This window comes from Mus musculus, chromosome 7, assembly GCF_000001635.26.
Source record: "Mus musculus strain C57BL/6J chromosome 7, GRCm38.p6 C57BL/6J".
Taxonomy (NCBI): domain Eukaryota; kingdom Metazoa; phylum Chordata; class Mammalia; order Rodentia; family Muridae; genus Mus; species Mus musculus.
The window spans coordinates 101,517,505-101,539,101 of NC_000073.6; the positions used below are offsets into that span (position 1 = coordinate 101,517,505).

Genomic DNA, 21,597 nt, shown 5'->3' on the forward strand with positions numbered 1-21,597 from the left:
CCTTTCCCTGAGGAGCTCTTGGCAATTTATGTTGCCAGGGGAAGGGATGTCACTTTCTCTATTGCTGTAGTCATTGGTAGGTCATCCATGCTCTGGTAAATAGCCTCCTAAACACAGTTATGCATATAACCTTAATTAGACTCAGTGAATCTCTCTCTCTCTCTCTCTCTCTCTCTCTCTCTCTCTCTGTGTGTGTGTGTCTGTCTGTCTGTGTCTCTGCCTCTCATAATACACACATAAGTACAAATACACACCACACAAACACACACACACACACACACACACACACACACACACACACACACACACACAGGAAGTAGGAAGGGAGAGGACAGACTGTGAAGACAGAGAAGTCAGCAGGAGTGGGAGGGGAGGGGAGAGGAGGGGAGGGGACGGGAGGGGAGGGGAGGGGTGAATATGACCAGAATACATTGTACACAGCGAAACCGGCAAAACAATAACAAAAACAACAGCAAAACCAAAACACTCCCACCCCGTTATAGATAGACTCACTAGTGTTTAAAAGAATTGTTAGTTTCCAATTCATAAAAACCACTCCTGAGACAGGTGGCATCGGCACATGCCTTTAATCCCAGCACTTGGAAGGCAGCGGTAGGCAGATTTCTGGGAGTTCCAGGCCAGCCTGGTCTACAGAGTGAGTTCTAGGACAGACAGGACCGTTATACAGAGAAGCCTTGTCTCAAAAAACAAAAACAAGACAAATAAACAAACACAAATCTTTTAAAAGGTATAGGTAACTTATGAAACTGGCCTGGTTTTTTATTTCTAAGTGAGATAGCCCCAATGCAAGAGATGATAACAGATGCGAACCAGGGAGAGACAGCTCAGAGAGCACAGTGACGCGTGGTGGTCACCTCAGTTTTGTCTATGGACCACCAAACTTCTATGTTGAAATGGAGACGCAATGGAATCTTTTAAAATGCATCATAACCAGATGGAAAAAATTTCCTTATGGGAATGAAAGAATGTTTCCACCCCAGAAAACCCAGAAAAGTAATTCACCATATCAATGGGACTTATTGAGACAAACCATGATTACTTCAATCAGAACAGAAAGAAGCGTTTGATCTAGATGGTGTCTATTTGTGATTGAAATGGCTTCAACATCGTGGGATGAGATGGGAAACCAACTTGGAAAAATATTTCAAAAAAATCTTCAGCAAACATTTGAGTCATTTTCAGAGCCAACACATTCTGTTTATGAAAAAAATATAAGACAGAGATGCCTGCCATCACTTGGTTGATGGTCTTGATTGTCGACTTGACAAACATCTGGGGGAGAGAACCCAGATTGAGGGTTTGCTCCCATCGTTCTCTCCTGTGATCATGTTTGCCCTCATTAATGATTGATGTGGAAAGGCCAGTCCGCTGTGGGTGGTGCCACCCTCAAGTTGGTGGTCCTGGGTATATAAGAAAGCTGACTGGTCACTGGAGGAAGCAAGCCAGGAAACAGGATTCGTCCATGGCTTCTGCTTCAAGCTCCTGTCTTGAGGGCCTGCCCTGGCTCCTATCTTAGTTCCTTTTCTATTGCTGTGCTAAGAGACCATGACTGAGATAACTTAGAGAAGGAAGTGTTTAATGGGAGCTCACAGTTAGGGAGAGAGTGAGCCCTTCATGGTAAGGAGCACGGCAGCAGGCAGCCATGGTCCTGGAGCAATAGCTGGGAGCTTACATCTGGACCACAAGCAGATGGGGGGTGAGACACTGACAATGGTGTGGACTATTGAAACCTCAAAGCCCACACTCAGTCATAAACCCCCTCCGAGAAGGGCACACCTCCTAATCCTTCCCAAATAAGTCCACCAACTGGTAGCCAAGCATTCAGACCTCTGACCGTGTAGGGGCCATTCTCATTCAAACCACCTCAGCTTCTCTTAATAACGGACTGTAGCCCATAAGCCAAATAAACACTTTCTTCCTCCAAGCTGATTTTGGTCATGGTGTTAATCACAGTCACAGAAATGCAAACTAGAACAGTGAGCAATACTGCGTAACTCAGAAAGCCTGGCTAATGCTGTAATGAGAAGACATAAGATGTGCACATCTGGACTATGAAGGGAAACTTGTTCTTCAAAGGTGATGCTACTCTTTAAGTAGAAAGCAAACAGGTCGATAGATGAGAGGTAGATCTAAAAGAGCTCACTGGTGTTTCTGAAATGCAAGCATCGATAGCACTTCCATAGCAACAACATTAGTGTTTTGAGAGCCCAGCAAGGCAGAGTGAAATTACACTTGTAATTTCAGCACTTGGGGGACCGAGGCACAAGGGTCATGAGTTCAAGGCTAGCTGGGACAGGGACAACACAGTGAGATCCAATTCAAAGTGTTCTCTCTCTCTCTCTCTCTCTCTGTGTGTGTGGGGGTGGGTGGGTGCCTGGAGATGCTAAAGAAGATGACTAGGATACACACACACACACACACACACACACACACACACACACACACACACTGGAGAAGAAACTTAGCCATAGAGTACTTGTCTACCACACATAGAACCTGGGTTTTATGCTCTGCACTGTAAAAGAAATAGCCAATATGTTTAGAGGGTCATAGGCCCGAGTGGGGAAGCAGCCACTGTTGTTTTGTTAAATGGACACGATGTGCCCATCAAATTGCCTTCTGGATAAGTGTTTATGCCCATGGGTGAGTGCTGCTGTCGGCTTTGGTCAGAGAAGCTTTGTTTTGCAGTGGGCAGCCATAAATGCAGAAGCTCATAACTGGTGGAAGCAGCGAGAATAAATGATGGTTGGATGCTCAGCAGTAAATGGGACATCTATATCATCTCTGATGCCCAAAGAACGTGGCAGGAGAGGGAGCAGAAAGTGTATTCCAGTCAGAGGAAGCAGCAAGGGGACGGGGAATGTGGACTTCTGCATAACTCGGCCATTGCACTGTTGAATCGGTAGCCGCTGTTGTTACCTGCACTAGATTGAATCCAGTAACATTACAAAGGCAGGGGCTTTCCAGGCCCTACCCTGTCCTGAGGATTTATAAGAAGTTCCTGGTTGCTCAAAGAAGAGACATTTTCTGCATGGGGTAGCCAGCCACTGGTAAGGTGCCCATGTGCCTGTGAAGAGCTCCTCCTCCGGCTCCTCTGGGCAATCCTATTGAAATTCACTGGTTATTTAAGAGAGAGAGGAGAGAGAGAGAGAGAGAGAGAGAGAGAGAGAGAGAGAGAGAGAGAGCAATGAGTGCGGAATATGATTGATATACATCACATACGTGTATGCAAATGTCATAATGCAATCTACTATGTACAATTCATGAATATTCATAAAATGATGAAAAACAAAAAAGTGAAGTCCAGAATTGAAAGACAAAAGTAAAGAGTGCAGTCATCTTAAATGGTACTGATGTAAACTGGGCTTGGTGGCGCATGCCTTTAATCCCAGCACTTGGGAGGCAGAGGCAGGTGGATTTCTGAGTTCGAGGTCAGCCTGGTCTACAAAGTGAGTTCCAGGACAGCCACAGCTACACAGAGAAACCCTGTCTCAAAAAACCAAAACAAATTAAAATATATAAAAAAAATAAAATAAAATGGTATTGATGTAAGAAAAGCTTCTGGGCCAACAGAAGAGGAATAGGGCGCTCAGAGGAGAACATGTGACACTTAGGAACACCACGTTGTTACCCAACAAAGGTGGAAGCTGCATCTAGGAGAAAGTGTGGGTGTCTGGAAACTCCCCTGTGATGCAGAGGAAGAGAACGCTGGATCCCAATGTACGTCACACGCACAGGAGGAGGATGCGTGGATTAGGCTAAAGGTAAAAGGTGAAAATGGACCTGGAGAGGAGGCAGCCAGGCTAGGCGGTGCCCATCTGTGATCCCAGCACTCGGGAAATGGAAACAGGAACACTAGGCATTCAAGGCCAGCCTTGGCTACAGAGTGAGCTCCTGTCTAGCCCGGAGTGTGTGAGAATCAATCCGAAAAAAAAAAAAAAAGCTAGTAAAAAGTAAACAGAAGAAAATGCAGAGTGATTCTGTGTGCATAGAGGACAAGCCATAAGCAAAACCATAGGAAATCCAATTACACAGGAACTGTAGCTTTCAGATGTCTTATCTGTGACATGTGTCCCAGACAAAGAGCTGGTGGATTGGGGAAAATTGTTTGCAATGTTTAAGATTGACAAGTTGCTAATATCTAGGATACATAAGAAATTCTTGCAAGAAAGCATCAACCTCAATAGAAAAAAAAAATAAAAAGAAGAAATCCCTGGAACAAGATATTTATGGAAAAAGCAGCTCAAAAGCATTTAGAAAATCTTCTCCAGCTCCTTGGTTACCAGAGAAACAGAAAGGGCAACAACAAACCATTTTATACCTGGTAGACTGGCAGGAACCAGACAGTCAAATGATGACGTCACCTGCAGGTGGGAAGTAGGAAGGTAGAATTTGAGACTGCCCACAGGAGTGTGGGCTAATGTTTGTATAGACACCAACCTGGCAGCTGTTATTCAAATGAGACACATGCATGTGCATAGTGGTATATGTGTGCCCTATAACTTTCAGGGCCACTTCTGGGTGTTCACTTAATTCTTAACTGTTGGACCAAGGATGCTGATACTGACTGGGTGTATAGTGAGTGCATTGGTGGGAAGGCACTGTCCAGTGATATTTAGTAGGTAAGGATAATATATACATGTACCTAGCACCATGAGTCCAGAGAGAGAGAGAGAGAGAGAAAGAGAGGAAGAAGAGGAGGAGGAGGAGAAGGAGGAGGAGGGGAGGAGGAGGAAGAGAGGAGGAGGAGGAGGGGAGGAGGAGGAGGAGGGGAGGAGGAGGAAGAGAGGAGGAGGAGGAGGAAGAGGAGGAGGGGAGGAGGGGAGGAGGGGGAGGGGAGGAGAGAAGAAGAGAGATTAAGATTTATTCTATGGTTCAATTACAGAAATTTAAACCCAAGCATTCACAATTGCAGAATGCATTTAATAAAAATTCTTATGAACCAAAGCTATACATTAGACCTATGATTGCTCTTGAAGGAGAGGGAAGAACAGTATGGAAGAATGGGATTAAAAGAAAATACCTAGAGCTGGAGAGATAGCTCAACGGTTAAGAGCACTGACTGTTCTCCCAGAGGTCCTAAGTTCAATTCCCAGCAACCACATGGTGATTCACAATCTGTAATGGGATCTGATGCCCTCTTCTGGTTTGTCTGAAGACAGCTACAGTGTACTCATATAAGTAAGACAAAAATTGAAGGAGGAGGAGAAGAAGAAGAGGAAGAGGAAGAGGAAGAGGAAGAGGAGGAGGAGGAGGAGGAGGAGGAGGAGGAGGAGGAGGAGGAAACAAAAGCAGGGCTTTGAGAATGACAGGCAGTTTAGCAGGTAAATATACTTGCTGCCCTGGCTTATAACCTGAGTTTGAGTCCCAGGTCCCACTTGGTAGAAGGAGAGAACCACTTTGAAAGCTGTCCTCTGACCTCCATAGATGTGGCGCAGCACATGCCCGCCACCTACCGCAAACAGATCAACATGGATAAATGAATGTTAAAAAAAAAAAAAGAATAGGACCATGTGATGATCATCCACGTGCTAATGTTGTGTACTAAGCATATGATTAGCTCCATCCTCTGCACCTGAGGTCCAAAGCAACAACAACAAAAAAATAGGTACCTTTCCAAGTTCCTTAATTGCTCTTGTTTGAGGCCTTAGCTTTTTCAGAGAGTGAGAATCCCTGATTCCTGGCCTGCAGAAGGCCTATACATGCTTACCAAGTGAGGGAAGAAGGAAGTGGGTGGGCAGGCAGATGAATAACACTTGAAGGAGAAATCAGCAAAGTGATTGAAGTAGTAAGCTCACGGGTGAGTGAATCAGTGCACTCTGAATGAATGAGCACCAGAAAGACTCAGTGAATGGATAAAGAGGCTAATGAGTGGATGGCTTGGGTGAGTCCACATGAATGAATAGATGAATACATTTGTAGATAATGAATGAGGGAGGTTGACCCACTTGTTCAGTCCTTAGAGAGTGATCACCTGACAGGCAGGCTCAGCTGAAATGGTTGCATGTCTGCTCAGTACTCTAAAGAGCCTCAAGGATGCTGGCTTGCTCCCGTGTAAGATATGCCTCCTTACAGAGGTTTACAAGGACAGAACCCCACAGGAGAAATTACTATATCTTGACGAAGCTTGGACAGAAGCCCAAAGCAGGTCTACAGAAAGAATAACAGCATCCCACCTGGGTTCTGGTCTAGATGACTAGGGATGTCCTGGTCCTATTGGGTAGATGTTCACATCCTCCAAAGCTCAACATGAGGGATGTCTACCCCTGGGAATACTGGCTGCCTAGCATCCTGCAACAGCCCCTTATCCCTGCGTCAGGGTCAGATAGAAATTCAGGGCCTTGAGAGGGAGAGATCCTGTATAGACAGCACCTGAGGGCTCCACCTGCTCACAAGTCTTGGTTCAGCTCAAGTTCTGGTGTTGCACAAATTGCTGGGAGCCTGCACTGGGATTGGAATCTGGGCTGGGCTGGGTGTTAAGAGTTGTAGAAAGAGGAAGAAAGGACAGGAAAGGCAGGGTGAGTTTCTAATGTGAGTGCTCCAAGGCCTCTTGAGCCATCTTCCAGGACCCCTGTGGCCTCCAGAGGTACCATCAAAGGTGTTTGGAGCCAGGGTGGAGCAGAAGACTCAGGTTTGGAGTAGGAAGGAGGGAGGGGGGTCTCACTAAGCAACCTGCATTTAAAGCTGTGATGAACACTCTCCTGTGTTTGTCTCATTTAGTGTCTGTGATTCCCTTATATGGATCAGGCAGCTGACATGCAGGTTGGCCATGGGACTACCTAAGGCCTCCCCTCCAGGAACTGACAGGGTTTGGATTCCCACTCCAATGCTACCCCTGGGACAGGGTTTTTCTATGTAGCCATAGTTGTCCTGGAACTCACTCTGTAGACCAGGCTGGCCTCAAACTAAGAGATCCTCCTACCTCTGCCTCGTATGCACCGCCACCACCACCACGCCTAGCCAAGCTTTGTCTCCCAAGTCATCAGTCCCAGACTCGAACTTGGGATTTCAAACTTCCCTACATCTTGGGTTGCCTGTGTGGCCTAGGTTCCCGCAAGAAGCATCGTGGGCATGGAGGGCTGGAGTGGGGAGACGGGATCCTTGAGGGAGCAGCTGTGATGAAGTCCAAGGACAATCATGGAGGAGTCTGTCATATCTGGCACCTCACATAAGTGTCAAGTTACAGTTGGCAGAATAGTGATGTCATTTCCACCAGAGTTCCAGAGGTGAGGTGGGCCATACTGTTCCTGTCCCTGCTGGGTTTGAATGTGCAGAAACACTGAGCCTACCTCCCTCTGTCTGCTTCATGTTATATGGTGTACAAGCTAAGAATGCTGGCTGATGTTGTCCTCTGGAAGCATGGAGAGACCATTGATTGTAATCAACTATTCCTCCAATCCGGCCTGAGCTGCTTGAGTGGGAGAGTAAGGTTCTTTCTCTATCCTTGGCGCTTACACAGAACCTGAGACGGCATGTGTTCAGCAGAGTCACTGAATGTTGAAATGAAATACAGTCACTATTATTAAAAATCCAATCTGAGTGACTGTATCTCCTGAGGAAGCTGGGCTGGCCCCACATATCTTTGGGAAAATCTCGGCGGTGATCGTGGCCATGCAAGAGTCACTTCATTCAGCACGAGATAATAGCCTGCTCCACAAGCTTGTATCTGCGTGATGAGCAGCCAGACGTCCAGCAGAAGAAATCATGTTCATGGCAGAGTCAGGCCTGCGTGACTGGCTCTAACGTCAATCAAAACAAACTAGCTTCTAGTGCAGCTCAGGCTCTGGGAGAACAAATGATTTTTTTTTTTTTTTTTTTTTAGCAAAAGTAGGGCATATAGACATGGCACAGGAAGCTAACCAGATTTATATTATATTGCCATCAAATCTATTTGAAAACATCACCAATGGAAAACTCCCCCTGAATGAAAGCTACCCCCCAAGCTCCCATTTCTATCTACTCGGGTGATCTGTGATATTTTTTTCTCTCCTTTACTTCCACTAGTTACAAACAAACAAACCACACACACACACACACACACACACACACACACACACCCCAGATGCCCAGGATAGCAAGATGGCTAAGTGGTTAAAGGTGCCTGCTGCCAAGCCTAATGATTTGAGTTTGATCCCCAGAGCCCACAATGTGGAACGAGAGAGCTGACTCCTGCAAGCTGTCCTCTGACCTCTGCATGTGTGCTATAGCGTGTGGCCCTGCCCCCACTAAATAAACAAATAAGTGTAAAACAAACCATTCTCCTGATTTAGTGTCCTTCCTTATTCTTTTCCCAGGATACTCTTCTTAGCTGCTAGGTGAGGTTCCCATTGGTCCTCCTGACAGCTGGGAGGCACTTGGGCAGAATGCTGTGCGGATCCCAGCGTCGGGCAGACCCGGTTCAGATCTCTGCTCTGCCATCACCTTGCTCGGTTTGGGTCGTGGTTTCCTCCTTTACAAATGGAAGTATCCACAAGCACCTGGGGGCTGAGAGGATGGCTCATTAGTAAAGGGCTTGCTTTGTAAGAACAAGAAACTGAGTTTGATTTCCATAACTTTTTTTTTTTTAAGTCGACTACATTCATTCATGCTTTTAATTCTAACACTGGGAAAGTGGAGACCGGTGGATTCCATGGTGTTCCTTCCTAAGTTTGTCTTTTGACCTCCACATGCATGCTCACATATGTGCATGCACGCATACATACAACATGTGCAACTGCACACACATGCACACATACACACAAAAGAGAATAAACCTTGTACAGGCTTGTATTGATTAGCTGAGAGGGGGCATGAGAGACTTCACTGTCAGAGCTGCAGCTGTCTGAACTTCAGGGATTCCTGAAGAGACATTTCTGGGAACCCAGTATAACTGCAGCTTCAGGCAAGGCTAGAGGGTCTGAAGGGAGCTTCCGGGATAGCTTTGGCTTTAGACTCACCAAGGGCAGAAGAGTTTTGAGTTCTTATAGCATCAAGTTGGAGGGCATCTGCTGCAGTCTAGAGTTGAAGTGTCCCTCCAAGAGGCTCCTACACTGAAAGATAGTTTGGGCGACTTCCCAAAACTGATGCCATTTCGAGGGAATTCAAGACCCTTAGATGAGGAGGTTAGCTGGAGGAAGTAGGTCATTAGCAGATTCTTGGAAGCACATTAACCCTCCTGCCGTGCTGAGATGGTGCAAAGAATTTCTTCTGCCATTTGTTCCTGCTACCATGACGGAGCCAAGCGACAGTGAACCAGACGGTCTACAAGCATGATTGTTTCTGTCACAGAAACAGAGACGTGAGGAGTGACCAAAACAGTACTGTAGGTTGAGTTACACTCAGGTTCCTGCCTCCTGTTCTTATGAATGTGACCCTTGTGTGGCAATAGAGTGGTATGCTCACAATATAAGTGATGTGCTCACAGTGGGTGAGAGTGGGTCCTAAATCCAATGACCAGTGTCCTCATAGGAAGAGGGGCAGAGAGGCACAGGAGGAAGGCCACGTGAAGACAGGCACAACTGAATCTGCCCAGAGTTCCTATGCTGAAACTCAATCCCCCAGAGGTGGATAGGTCGGGTGAGTGGGGATTGGTGCCACTGTTTCAGGGATGGGCTCATTTTTGCAAGAATGTTCATTATGAAAGTGAATATGGGCCAGACGTGTTACCGCATGCTTTTATAATCCCAGCTTTCAGAGGCTGAGTCAGGAAGCCCTCACATAGACAAGCTAGGCTACATGGGGAGACTGTCTACAAAAATAAAAAGGCAGGCTGCCCCCTTGCCTTCACACTTCCTTGCCCTCTGGTGTTGGCCATGAGATGATGTAGGGTGATTCCTTTGTCAAATGCCAGTCCCTTGACCTGGGACTTGTCAGCCTCCAGAAGTGGGAGCCAAATGCAGTTCTGTTCATTGTGAATTACCAGTGTGATGAATTGTCAACTTGACAAGATCTTGAATCACCTGGAAACAAGCCCCTAGGCCTGTCTGAGGGACTTTTCTACCTTAGACAGCACCCCCCAGGGGAGAGGGGCTGGGATCATGGATTACCTACACAGGACAAAAGTGAGTTTAGCCCCAGCATCCCTGTGTCCTGCCTGGAGATGCCATGTGACTTCTGTCTCCGGCTCCTGCCTCACCCCTGCCTTCATATGATGGACAGCACCCTTGAACTGTGAACCAAAACCAATTCTTCCTTCCTTGAATTGCTTCTGTGAGTGGTTTGTCACAGAAACCTCAGGCATTCTGTTATGGCAGAAGGAAGCAGACACATAAGTGGAGGAAAGCGATGGGCTGTAGGGGGCTGGAGGAAGCGAGGGAAGCTCCTCCTTTAGGGCCTCCAAGGAGAGCAGGACGCCTCCCACATGACTTTAGCTTTTGATTCCCACCACCGATTCCATAAGCTTGAAGCTTCCCAGTTTGCGACACTTGGTTTCAGTGGCCCTGAGGAATTAATCCGTTGGGGAAGCCAGTGAGAAGACTGAGGTCATAGGGTACAGCTGGACCAGAGGGAGGGAGAGAGAGACAGCTGAGAGCCATCCTTTCCAGCTGTGGGGTGTGGTGGGCAGATCACCTGGAAAGTGAGTCTCAAAGAGGAATCCTCTAGATTGTGTTGGCCTGTGGGCATGCCTGTGAGGGGGTTTCTTAACCAGGTTAACTGAGATGGACAACCAACCCTGGATGTGGGTGGGCTGGGTCCTGGACCAAATGAAAAGGCAGGAGAGAGCTGAGTGCTGTCATGGTGTATGAATTGCTCTCCACTCTAGGTGGGGAAAGCCATAAAAGCAGCTGCTTCAAGTCCCCGCTCCCTTGACTTTCCCACAGTGATGTGCTCTAACCTAGAATCGTGAGCTGACAGCCGACAACCCTTCTCCCTTAGGATGCTTTTGTCTTAGCGACAGGCAGAGAAACTAAGGCAGTCTAGTCTGACTTGACTACAGTAGTAGAATATCACTTTATGAGATACTCTGAACATGCCTGTGCTGTCTAGTTTTATGTCAACTTGACACATGCTAGAGTTACTGGAGAGGAGGGAGCCTCAACTGAGAAAATGCCTCTGTAGATGGGGCTGCAGGCAAGCCTTTGGGCATTTTCTTAAGTAGCAACTGATGTGGGAGGGCCCAGCCCATTGTGGGTCCTGGATTCCACACAAAAGCAGTGTGAGCAAGCCACAGGGAACAAGCCAGTAAGCAGCACCCCTCCATGGCCTCTGCATCAGCTCTTCCCTCCAGGATCCTGTCCTGCTTGAGTTCCTGTCCTCACTTCCTTTGGTGATGAACAGGGACAGGGAAGTGTCAGCCAAATAACTCGAGTGGCTTTGGGTCGTGGTTTCATCGCAGCGGCTGGAACCCTAACTAGGACAACGTCTTTGCTGTGGTTCATTTACTTATGGAGCACGAACTTGCGCTACTATTCTCAGTAATGCTGGTTCCCTGATTTCCAATAGGAATGCAGCCTGAGCAGAATTTCAAGCCAGAAGTGATGAAAGCAAGCAGTGTATGAAATTTTAAATATAAGCACAGATGGGATGGAGGATTATTAAATGGCTCAGCTACCTGTGCATCATCAACAACAAAAACATTTAAAAGAAGACTTGAAGTGTCTGCCTGGTTGACTATGACTGGAAAATGCCATCAATGTCCTTCAAGCATATTGTGACAGGTGCTCATTTTGCCAACTCTGAAGAAAGCCTTTCATAGTGTTTCGGTCTAAGTCTATAGTCCTGGAGTCACACTATGAGGCTGGGGATACTGGATACTGCTGTGAGGGCAGAAATGGGTCACGTGACCACGCGTTTTAACATCAGTTACTCTTACATGTTCTGTCTGTCAACGACAGCCCCATGGGACACTCTGAAAGTGTCTATGTGTGAATCTGTAGGCGCGTGAGTGGGAAGGTGTGGGGGTTGTGAAGGTGAATCTGAGTGTGTGTGAGACACTGTGTATGTGACTGAGTGTGAGTATGTGCATGTTCAAATTTGTGTGAATGTGTGTGAATCTGTAGATGTGTGTGCACAAGTGTGAGTGGGAGACAGTGTATGGCAAGAGTGTGGAAATGTGAATGATTGTGCAACCATGTGGGTGTCCACATGAGTGTTTGTTACTGTGTTGGCATGGGTATGCATGGGTGTGAGACTTTGAGTGTGAGCATGAGCGTGCATGAATATGTGGACTTACCACGGATGAGTGTGTGATTATGTCAGTGTGATTGCGCACAACTGTATAAGCATGCATGTTTGATTGTGACAGGAATGTGTGTGTGTGAAAGCACGTTTGTGAGTGGGTGTTACTATTAGTGCTTGTGAGTGTGTGTTAGCTTTTGTGTGAGAGTTGCATTCATAGGTGAGCATGTGTGTTAATATGAGTGTGAGAATTGCATTAGGATATGTATAAGTGCTTTATATACTTGAAAATGTGAGTGTTATGAATGTGTACATAATTGTGAGTGTTGATGTATAAGTGTGAGTATATGACTATGAGTGTGAATGTGTGTGCACATATAAGAATATTTATAAGTGTGTACATGTGTGACTGCATGGCTGTGTAAAGATTAAACATAAGAGTATTCATGTGTGACTGTGTGTATGGAAATATGTTTGTGAGTGTATCAGTGTGCACATAACTGTGTGTGATTATGTGCCTATATGTGGTTGTATGTGTGGCTGTGACCTGTGTTTGTATATGGTATGCAACTGTAATAGTGTAGTATGTGTGGGTGAGCATGAGAGTGTGGACACACTGAGTATGTGTGGGAGTGTGCATGAGAATGCATGAGTGCATATGTGACCATGTATGTGAATGAATGTGTCTGTGTGAGCATATGTGTGTGTTTTTATGTGAGTAAGTGTGGCTGTGCATCTTTTTGTGTGTGCAAATATGAGTCTTAGAGTAAGTGTGTACGTGCGTGGGTGGATGTGAATAAGCATATGTGATTATGTGTGAGCATGTGAAAATGTGCCTGTGATACCATATGTTTGAGTGTATGTGAGCATGCCAGTGCAAGTGTGATGCTGTGTGGGTGTCTGTGTGTTTGAGTGTAAGCATGCGAGTGTGTGTGTGTGTGTGTGTGTGTGTGTGTGTGTGCGTGTGTGTGAGAGAGAGAGAGAGAGAGAGAGAGAGAGAGAGAGAGAGAGAGAGAGAGAGAGAAAAGGGGGCATCACATTGTCAGACCTTGGCTGAGTCCTGGCTCTGCTTCCCAGCTGTTTCGCCCCTTAATGTTCCCAGAACACCTGTAAAATGGAGCTTGCATTTCTGTTCCCTGGCACATTGTATGCTGTGTGACAGAACACATGTTATGCCTTTTAAATGCACAATTGCTTTAAGAGCAGAGCTATGGACACAGTAAGTGCTTAATAAAAAGAGACTATTATTGGTTCTCTATGCAAAGCATGTCATAAGTCATTTTGTCTAATCTTTACAGCAACAGCACGAGAGAATGATTATGTCTCATTTAATAATCATAACACAATTATAGTGATACCCCATAATAATCACTTATGTTGATTGCACACGCAAGGGTTTTCTCCCTTCTACTGCACTGTAAGAAAGCCTTATTGTTTGGTTGCTCACAGTGCCTTGTTCAGGAAAGCTAACCCCCTCTCTAGCCCTTGGGCGTCAATCCTTATTAATCTGACCGAGTCATGGCCATGCCACCCCTCTGTGGTCATTACTGGTTTGGACAGTCACATGGGCCATTCTTACCACTCTGCCCAGCTTTGCCGAGGAAAGTCCTGGTCCTGGTAGTAGTAGCTACTGCCCCAGAACCCTTCAGCCCTGGGCAAATGGGACTGATGGTAGAACGCTGTGGTCAGTCCCTCTGTGGGGGAGACTGCATCAGAGAGTATTGAGGGCAACTTAGAAGGAAGCTTTGCCCCACTGTGGGGCAGTGGGGAAAGGAGATAGGGCTGCAGCGGCGGACACTCAGCTTGGGACAGCAGTGGCTACAGGCCACAACGCATGGCCTGTGCTGCGGGGGCTGGCCTGGCACAGGACAGACATTCTTCCCAGGCCACTGTTTTCTAAGGTCCAGGAAGCAGGCCTACCTAATGAGTGGCCTGAAACATAGGGACCATGTTGGGTGTGAGAAATGGAGGTAAGAAAATTACTTAGTAAAGTCCTTGGTGGCTAACAGCTGTGACGGTTAGTGTCAATTTCATCTTGACTGAATCTAGAATCATCTGGGAAATGGCCCTCCAACTGTGTCCAGAGGTGGGAATTATCTTGATTATTATGTTAATTGAGGTGGAAAGAATGTCCACTGTGGGTGGCATCATTCCCTAGGTATGCTGATGCCATCCCTGGTCAGATGGGTTTTGGTGTTATAGGAAGGGGAGCCAGGAAGCCAGCCTGTAAGGAGGTAGGGGAGGGGGTGGGCAGTGTTTCTCTGTGGTTTCTGCTTCAAGCTGCTGCCTTGAGTTCCTCTGGCCTTGGCTTCCCTTGATGATGGGCTGTAACCTGTAAGCCAAACAAACCCCTTCCTCCCAAAGTTGCTTTTGTCAGAGTGTTCGATCAGCAACAGAAAGCAAACTAGAACACTCCTAAATTCTGTCCTTCTATATTCCTCTCTTCTTTATTTTCAGCTTGTGTGCCAAATGTGGCTTTTGCTTCATGACAGCCATGCCCCAAATAGTAGCTTTAAAGTTGAAATCACTTATTTAGTTGTTTAGGTTGGCAATTTGGGCTCAGAAATTAATGTCCTTCTTGAAGACAGAAAAGACATGGGGTGGTAGTCCCCATTCCACCCACCATGTAGTCTCCTGTAGTCATTTCTACAAAGGTCCCTTAGGACATGTTAGCTTAAGTGTTGTGCTTACCTGGATGAAGAGTGTCCTCTTGTCTTCGTTGACTGCATCAGTCCAGTCTCTTCCATTTGCCTTCAACTCTGCCAACATATTTTTTCAGTGCCATCAGTAATGGGAATTACTGAGAATGGGAAAGTGTTGGCACGTAGATGGGAGGAACAGTCGCATTCATCGCCTGTCGTCTGTCCCAAGGCCATGGCATCCTCTGTCATTCATTAGGATGCAGCTTGCCAACAGCTTGGTGGCTTTGATTTTCTCTGGAGGGCACTCTAGTCCACCACAGTGACATCATGCATTTGGGAAAACAGGAATATGTTGTGTCACGTTGAATTTCCTAATAAAACTCATACTTGTGAGAGGATGGAGATAAACCCTACCGAGTCATATTTCTGACTGGAAGGTATTAGGGAGTCTGGGAGACTTGTTATGACAGCCCTCTGAGGTACAAGTTATTGTACCTATTGTTAAGTGAGTAATACATGTCAGGTGTTTGGATTTCAGAGGCAACACAAGGCACAATGAGAAGACTATTCTTCTATCACGTGGTCAGAAGCCTGATAACTTCAAGGAGGGGAAGAGAGGTCCTGCATCAGGACCAGGTTGCAGGGTAAAAAGCTCTGCTCACTGCTTCAGTGTTAGAGGTATCCATGGAGATAGGGATACAAATAGTCTTTGAACAGCACTAATAGGAGATATATAGCATACACCTCTAGCTAGGCCTTGCCTTCTGCATCCAAGAACTACGAATTCCAAATGAACCTTCTACCAGGAGTGGCGGCACATACTACCACTCTAGTCCCAGCATTCTTAAGGCAGGGGTAGGCAGATGTCTGCAAGTTCTAGGCCAACCTGGTCTACATAGTGAGCTCCAGGATAGCCAAGGGCTATATAATGGAACCCTGTTTCAGCAACAGCAGGAGCAGTTCTGATATACTGCTGAACTCACAGAGACTGTAGGGCAGCCATCAAGTAATTATGAAATTGCAGCTGTCTCTCATGAGCAGGGTAATGCTAAAGCTGTCAAGCCATGATAAGGTCTGGAGTGTACAGTAGCAACCCATCACATTACAGAAATGGCACATCTAGGACAGGGCATAAATGAATCACACAGCAGGGGGGGGTCAGACTCCCTCCCTTGCAGCCCACACAGGCCCCCTGGAGCTTCCTCTAACCAGAAGATAGAGGCAGAGATCACTCAGGCCTGAGTTTCGTATGCAGGTGCACCTGTAGGTTGATATGAGATGAAAACAGACTGTGGCTCCACTGTACCCCCAGGTAGGATGGGAGGGAGGGAGGGAAAGCCTCAGAGGGAGAAAACAGCAGCAAGCATGGTTGGGAGCCTTTTTCTAATGCATGCTGGGCCTCTGTGTGTGTGTGTGTGTGTGTGTGTGTGTGTGTGCACGCATGTGCTTGAGCACATGTGGCAAGGCCAGAGGACACTCTTCGGTGTCATCCTCAGAGATGCCATCCAGCTCCTTTGAAACCGGGTCTCTTATTGGCCTGGAGCTTGCCAAATAAGCTAGACCGACTAGCCAGTGAGCCCCAGAGACCTTCATGATATTACAAACGACTTGTGTTCTGCCTGTTTGCGTGGCTCACACTCAGGTGCTCATGCTTACAAGCACATTACTGACTGAGCTGTCTCGCCAGGTCTGGTTGGGAGCCTTTAAAGGAGTGAAAAGTGTGACTTAGAGCAGAGATCGGTGCTCCGAGTCTTGCAGTGCTTAACCACTGACTGGCTGATCCAGGAAACAGATCTGGATAGATGCATCGGGGTAGGCGCTGACTCTGAGGACATCGGTGCCTCACATTGATATTTACTGGGACAAATGAAGGGATTTCTCTGGGGATGTCAGGCAGTCCTTGCTCTCAGCTTCTCTAGCAATAGACTCAACAGATGGAGAGGTCACAATGGCTTCTGTGAGGCTCTTCACTGGCTGACAGCATGGTTCTCTCATTCACCAAAGCAGGTGTTGGAGCTACCTCTGCTGATCCTCCAGTATGCAACAGAGTTCCCTATGCAGCCATGTTCCGGGACAATAAATGTGCTGACTGCATCAGGTTCCTAACCGAGCAGAGGGAGCGTCTTCTTCATAGTAGTGAAGTCGCTCTGGATGCAGGCTTGCCTGTCCTGCCTGCAGGACCTCTCTCTGTCAGAGAGCTCCTCTACAAAGTAACCCGGGAAGGCTCCACCCATCTGAGAAAGAGATGGGCTACTGAGGCCCCTAGCTGAGGCCCGGGAAGGGCAAAGCAGTGGACCCTGCATGTCTTTCAGGGGTAAGGAGACCAGCTAGACCAGTGGAGCTGCTGCCTGGGAGTAAAGAGAGTTCCAAGTGGGCGGTGGCTTAGGGGAGTAACTGATGAAAGAAATGGAAATTCAAAGTCCATCCAGATTGGTTCTGGCTAGATGTAACTTAGTAGCAGAGCCACCTGTCCGGTATAGTTGAGCCCCTGGGTTCCATCAAACTGGAGGGGAGGGGGCGGAGAGAAAAGGAAGGGAAGAAAGGGGAGGAAGGGGAGGAAGGGAGGGGAGGGGGGAGAGGAGGGGAAGGGAAAGGAGCGGACTGGAGGAGAGAGAGAGAGAGGAGTTGGGAATCAGAGTGAAGAAGGGGAGGGGAGAGGAGGGGAAGAAGAGAGGTTGTGGGGCCGGTGAAGAAGAGGGAAGAGGAATCAAGGGAAGTAAGCCAGGCCCATTCTTGATTACCGAATGAGTATACCTACCAGGGTTGGATTTAACCAGTCTTAGTGGGGCTGTGAGGGACAAGCAAACTCACCCATTGCTGGAGGAAGCAGAAAATGTCATGGTCCCCACAGGAGGGGAACAAGGCAATAGCTAGCAAAATTACATACACATTTACCCATTTCTAGGAATCTCTCCCAAAAGTACGCTGCCAAAAACCTGAACTGACACTGGCACAAAGCTGTTTGCTGCCAGTCTTGTTTATGCTCACAGAAGACCCAGAGGATCGGCACAGAGAGAACTGCACCGGTCTGCCGAGGCCCTGGGGAAGAGGTTGGAGTCTGGACAAAACGCCGGGTGATTAATTTGTTTTTCACTAATGTGTGCTGAGTGCCTGCGATGTGCCTGGTGGTTTACACGTGCCAGTCCTCTTAAACTGCTCAATCTGTAGCAGCAGTCTTTTACGCACGAGGTCTTAGAATATATCATGAAAACATAACCAAAAATGGTGAAAACTCTGTGTAAGATGTTTACCGAAATACTCTTCTTTGGAATTAAAAAATACATTTCATCAAAATTATGCAGGCACTTGATAACTCCACCCTGAAACACCACACACACACACACACACACACGCAAAATTAAAACTATTAACTACGTTGATACCAATTGCAAAGGTACATGCAATGAGTAATGCTACCCAGAATCCTGTTCTGCACCTCCCTGCCCCCAGTCTAGTCTCCAAGGGCAACCAAGCCCTTTGAACAATTCCAGTTTTATATCTTCAAGGGGTTGCGTCTACATCTTTAAATAATGTGTTTGTGTGACTCTGACTTGATCGAGTTTAGATGTTATGGATTGGCTTCCAGCTATAAGTTAGATTAGGGCTTCTTCTAACACAAAAACAACTTATTTCTCTCTAGAGACCCAGGACGTGGCCTTGGGACCAGCAGGGAGTGGGTGTTCAGTGAATATTGGTTAAATGAAGTGATGGCCCGAGGGGTTGTGGTGGGGGGAAGCATGGGAAGCACAAAGGAAGATGGGGTGAAAGGGCAGAGTCTCTTTCTTTCTGACAGGACCCAGATTTTATTCAGGGTGACGGTGTACCCAGCCTCCAATAATCAATCCTCTTGCAGAAAATAGAGACCCAGTGTCCAGGTTCTAGCCAAGGAGATGAGAGTGGATGCTGGATGAAACCCCAGGGAAAGGGTTTCAGAGGAAACCCAAGGCAGGACACCTGTCCTTCAATGTTGTCAGTCTGTCTCTAAGTTCCTCCTTCCTGGACCAAAGATCCAAATTGCTAGAGGCTTGGCAGCCATTTTGCACTCACATTCTAAAGACAGAACAAAACAACAGAGTTTACTGTGTTTCTGAAGACAGTATTCCATTCTGCCGAGCCCTGGACTGCAGATCTATATATTATGCAATCTTGGGGCTAATAGTGCCTTGGTTTAAAGGCATATAAAATAGGTTTTCTGTTGGTTGCTACAGCATATCTTCTTCAGTGAGGGAGATGGTAAAAGAACGACCCAAGCAGGACATTGTGGTTGGTACATTTCAGCATCCGCTCCAGTTTTGTTTACTTCTAAGATTTTGCACAACAGAAAGATTAAAAGGAGGTTGCATGACTCCCTTCTATTTTTGTATATTTCTAAAATTTTCCACCATAAGAGGTTTAACAGAACCGTGGAAACAAACCATGTGTCTAAATCATCTTCGTGATATGCAGCCCAGAAGGGAGCTTTGCAAGGCACGATGGCAGGTCATAGCCACATGCTATGACATGTGATAGACTTTAGAAGTATTATAATTGGGGCTAGAAAGATGGCTCCACACTTAGGGTACTTGCTGCTCTTACAGATGCCCTGGGCCTGGATTCTAGCAACCATATGATAGCTGATAACCATCCTAACTCCATTTCTAGGGAATCTGATGTCCTCTGACCTCTGAGAGCACCAGACAAATGTACGGAAGACATACAGACTTGAGAACAAAAGACTCACAGAATAATAATAATCACTAAAAAAAAATCTAAAAAGTTGTTATTATTACTATTCCTAATGTTGTTGCTATTGTTGTTGTGTGTGTGATGTCCATGTATATCTATGCATACCACAGCTCCAATGTGGAGGTCAGAAGACAATTTTGTCTAGTCAGTTCCATCTTTCCTTCTTTATGGGGTAGAACTAGCAAGCTCCCTGACTTTTCTCAGATACTATCATCTATGCATCCCTGGCTGGTCCTGAACTTGCTTTTTAAACAAGACTGACTCTTAACCCAAAGAGATGTGCCTGCCTCTGCCTTCCTAGTACTGGGGTGAAAGGAAATATGCCACCACACTTGGCCCCAGACTTTGTAATTGCTAAAAAAATGTCAGCATTTTGGACTGTTCCTCCTTCTCAATGTTTTCCATTGGTGCTGATATCTAAATCCTCACCTCAATTTTGGGGAAAGATACAATGGCTTGAGACTCTTCTCTTTTTAGGTAGATGAGCTTATTAACTCGGCTTCCATACACTAGACACACAAAGTAAAGGAAAACAATTTTGTTGCTAGGTTTCTTATTTTAAAACAAAGACCTTTCTAGCTCTGTTAAATCAATAAACTAGTTGGAAGCTAAAGCAGAGGTTATAATCTCCTGCTGAGTCCACAGATAAACCAAGCGAAAGCTGGTAGAATCAGTCTTCATGCATGCATGCGTGCGTGGGCCACATCTTGGAGTTTGCTTCTCCAACAGTTGCAGCAGCAGAGTGGTGTGGGCGGAGCCCACAGCGCGGCTCCTCCTCCTCCTGCTGAGCTGTTTCCCTCTTTCCACCCAGTTTCTCTGGTGTCTCCGTGGGGAGTGCCTATGGAGGGTCACAGGCCCCCAGGAGGAGCACAAACCCTAGATGCTGTAGGAGTTAAACGTTCCAAACAGAAACATCACATACACCTGGGAGCCAATGGACCATTCTCCCCTCTACAGGTGAGCAACTCTATGCTCTGTATTATGGGATTAAAACAAGTCAGAAACCCAGCCTTGATCTGGCTTTCCCTCTTCTAGGTCCAGCAACTCACCAGTTGACTGCTCCTCTCATATGTACTTCTTGGGTTTCACTTCTTAGAAAACTTCTCAGTGTTCTACAAACAGGGACAGCTGGTCAGCGTGACAATTTCTCATTCCTGCACCCTGACATTGCCTACTAAGAAAATCTTCACGGAGGCGACTTCTTGACTCAGGCTGTGTTTTTAAGGGAACCCAGACTGTGACAGGCAGTTCATCTGAGTCACCACGGAATGCCCGCCTCTTTCTGAAATATTTCTAACATACTCCGTACAACCCTGTACAGGAGCTTCCAGGAGCAGCTGTTGATCATCTACACAGCGTCAGCAGTGAAAATACAGTGTTTCCTGGGCGATGCTGGAGGCGTGGCCAGCTGCTCTGTGTGTGTGTGTGTGTCTGTCTGTCTGTCTGTCTTGTCTGTCTTGTCTGTCTTGTCTGTCTTGTCTGTCTGGAGCTCAGAGGTGGAGTCTTACGTTTGAGGCCACAAGTCATCAGCAGATTGAATGAACTTTGTGTATCTGTCTTCTGGAACGACTGCATCTAATTTCTGGGTTATAATGTTATCTGATTAGAAGTTAGAGTGTTTTTTTTTTCTATTTTTTTTTTTTTCTATTCCAATTAAGATCCAGCTAAATCAATTTCCCCCAGAGGCTCCAAGGAAGCACAACTATCCTGTTCTTCACCAGAAACAGGAAACTTACGCCCCCTAGGGGACAAATAAGTGTATGACAGTTCGGGGAAGCCAGTGACTCACCCCCATCTCGAATATATGCAAGATTTTTTTTCCCTTTTCCTTCTCTAGGGAATAAATCCTATTGCTTAAATTTTATATACACAGATATTGTAATAATTGCTTTTGCTTAACGGAGAAGTTTTCACCCTATGTGGTAGCCCAATGAGTTTGAATGGACCTGAACCGTAGGGCTTGAAGTACGGAATCCAAGGTGATTCTAGAAAGCCAATAGCTTATTTGTTTCTGGAAGACTGGCTTGGATATGCCATAGGCAGGGAAGAGATGTATTTGATATCAAAGATAGCTTGTAATTAATTAGACCTCCTCTGTAGGCTTGTAGGCTGC

General features: G+C 46.5%; 1 long non-coding RNA gene across 2 annotated transcripts; it reads right to left on the reverse strand.

Moving 5' to 3' along the window:
- Window positions 1-687: 687 nt before the first annotated feature.
- On the reverse strand, window positions 688-20,948 carry Gm35363. 2 transcript variants are annotated; one of them, XR_869841.3, is made up of 5 exons: window positions 20,534-20,948; window positions 14,809-14,876; window positions 8,958-9,279; window positions 8,276-8,505; window positions 688-4,385 (listed from the first exon to the last, which is right to left on the reverse strand). It is a non-coding gene; the product is annotated as a predicted gene, 35363 (long non-coding RNA). The 2 variants fall into 2 exon arrangements; XR_378381.3 differs by lacking the exon at window positions 688-4,385 and having other exon boundaries at window positions 5,270-8,505; window positions 20,534-20,947.
- Between the last annotated feature and the right edge of the window lie 649 nt (window positions 20,949-21,597).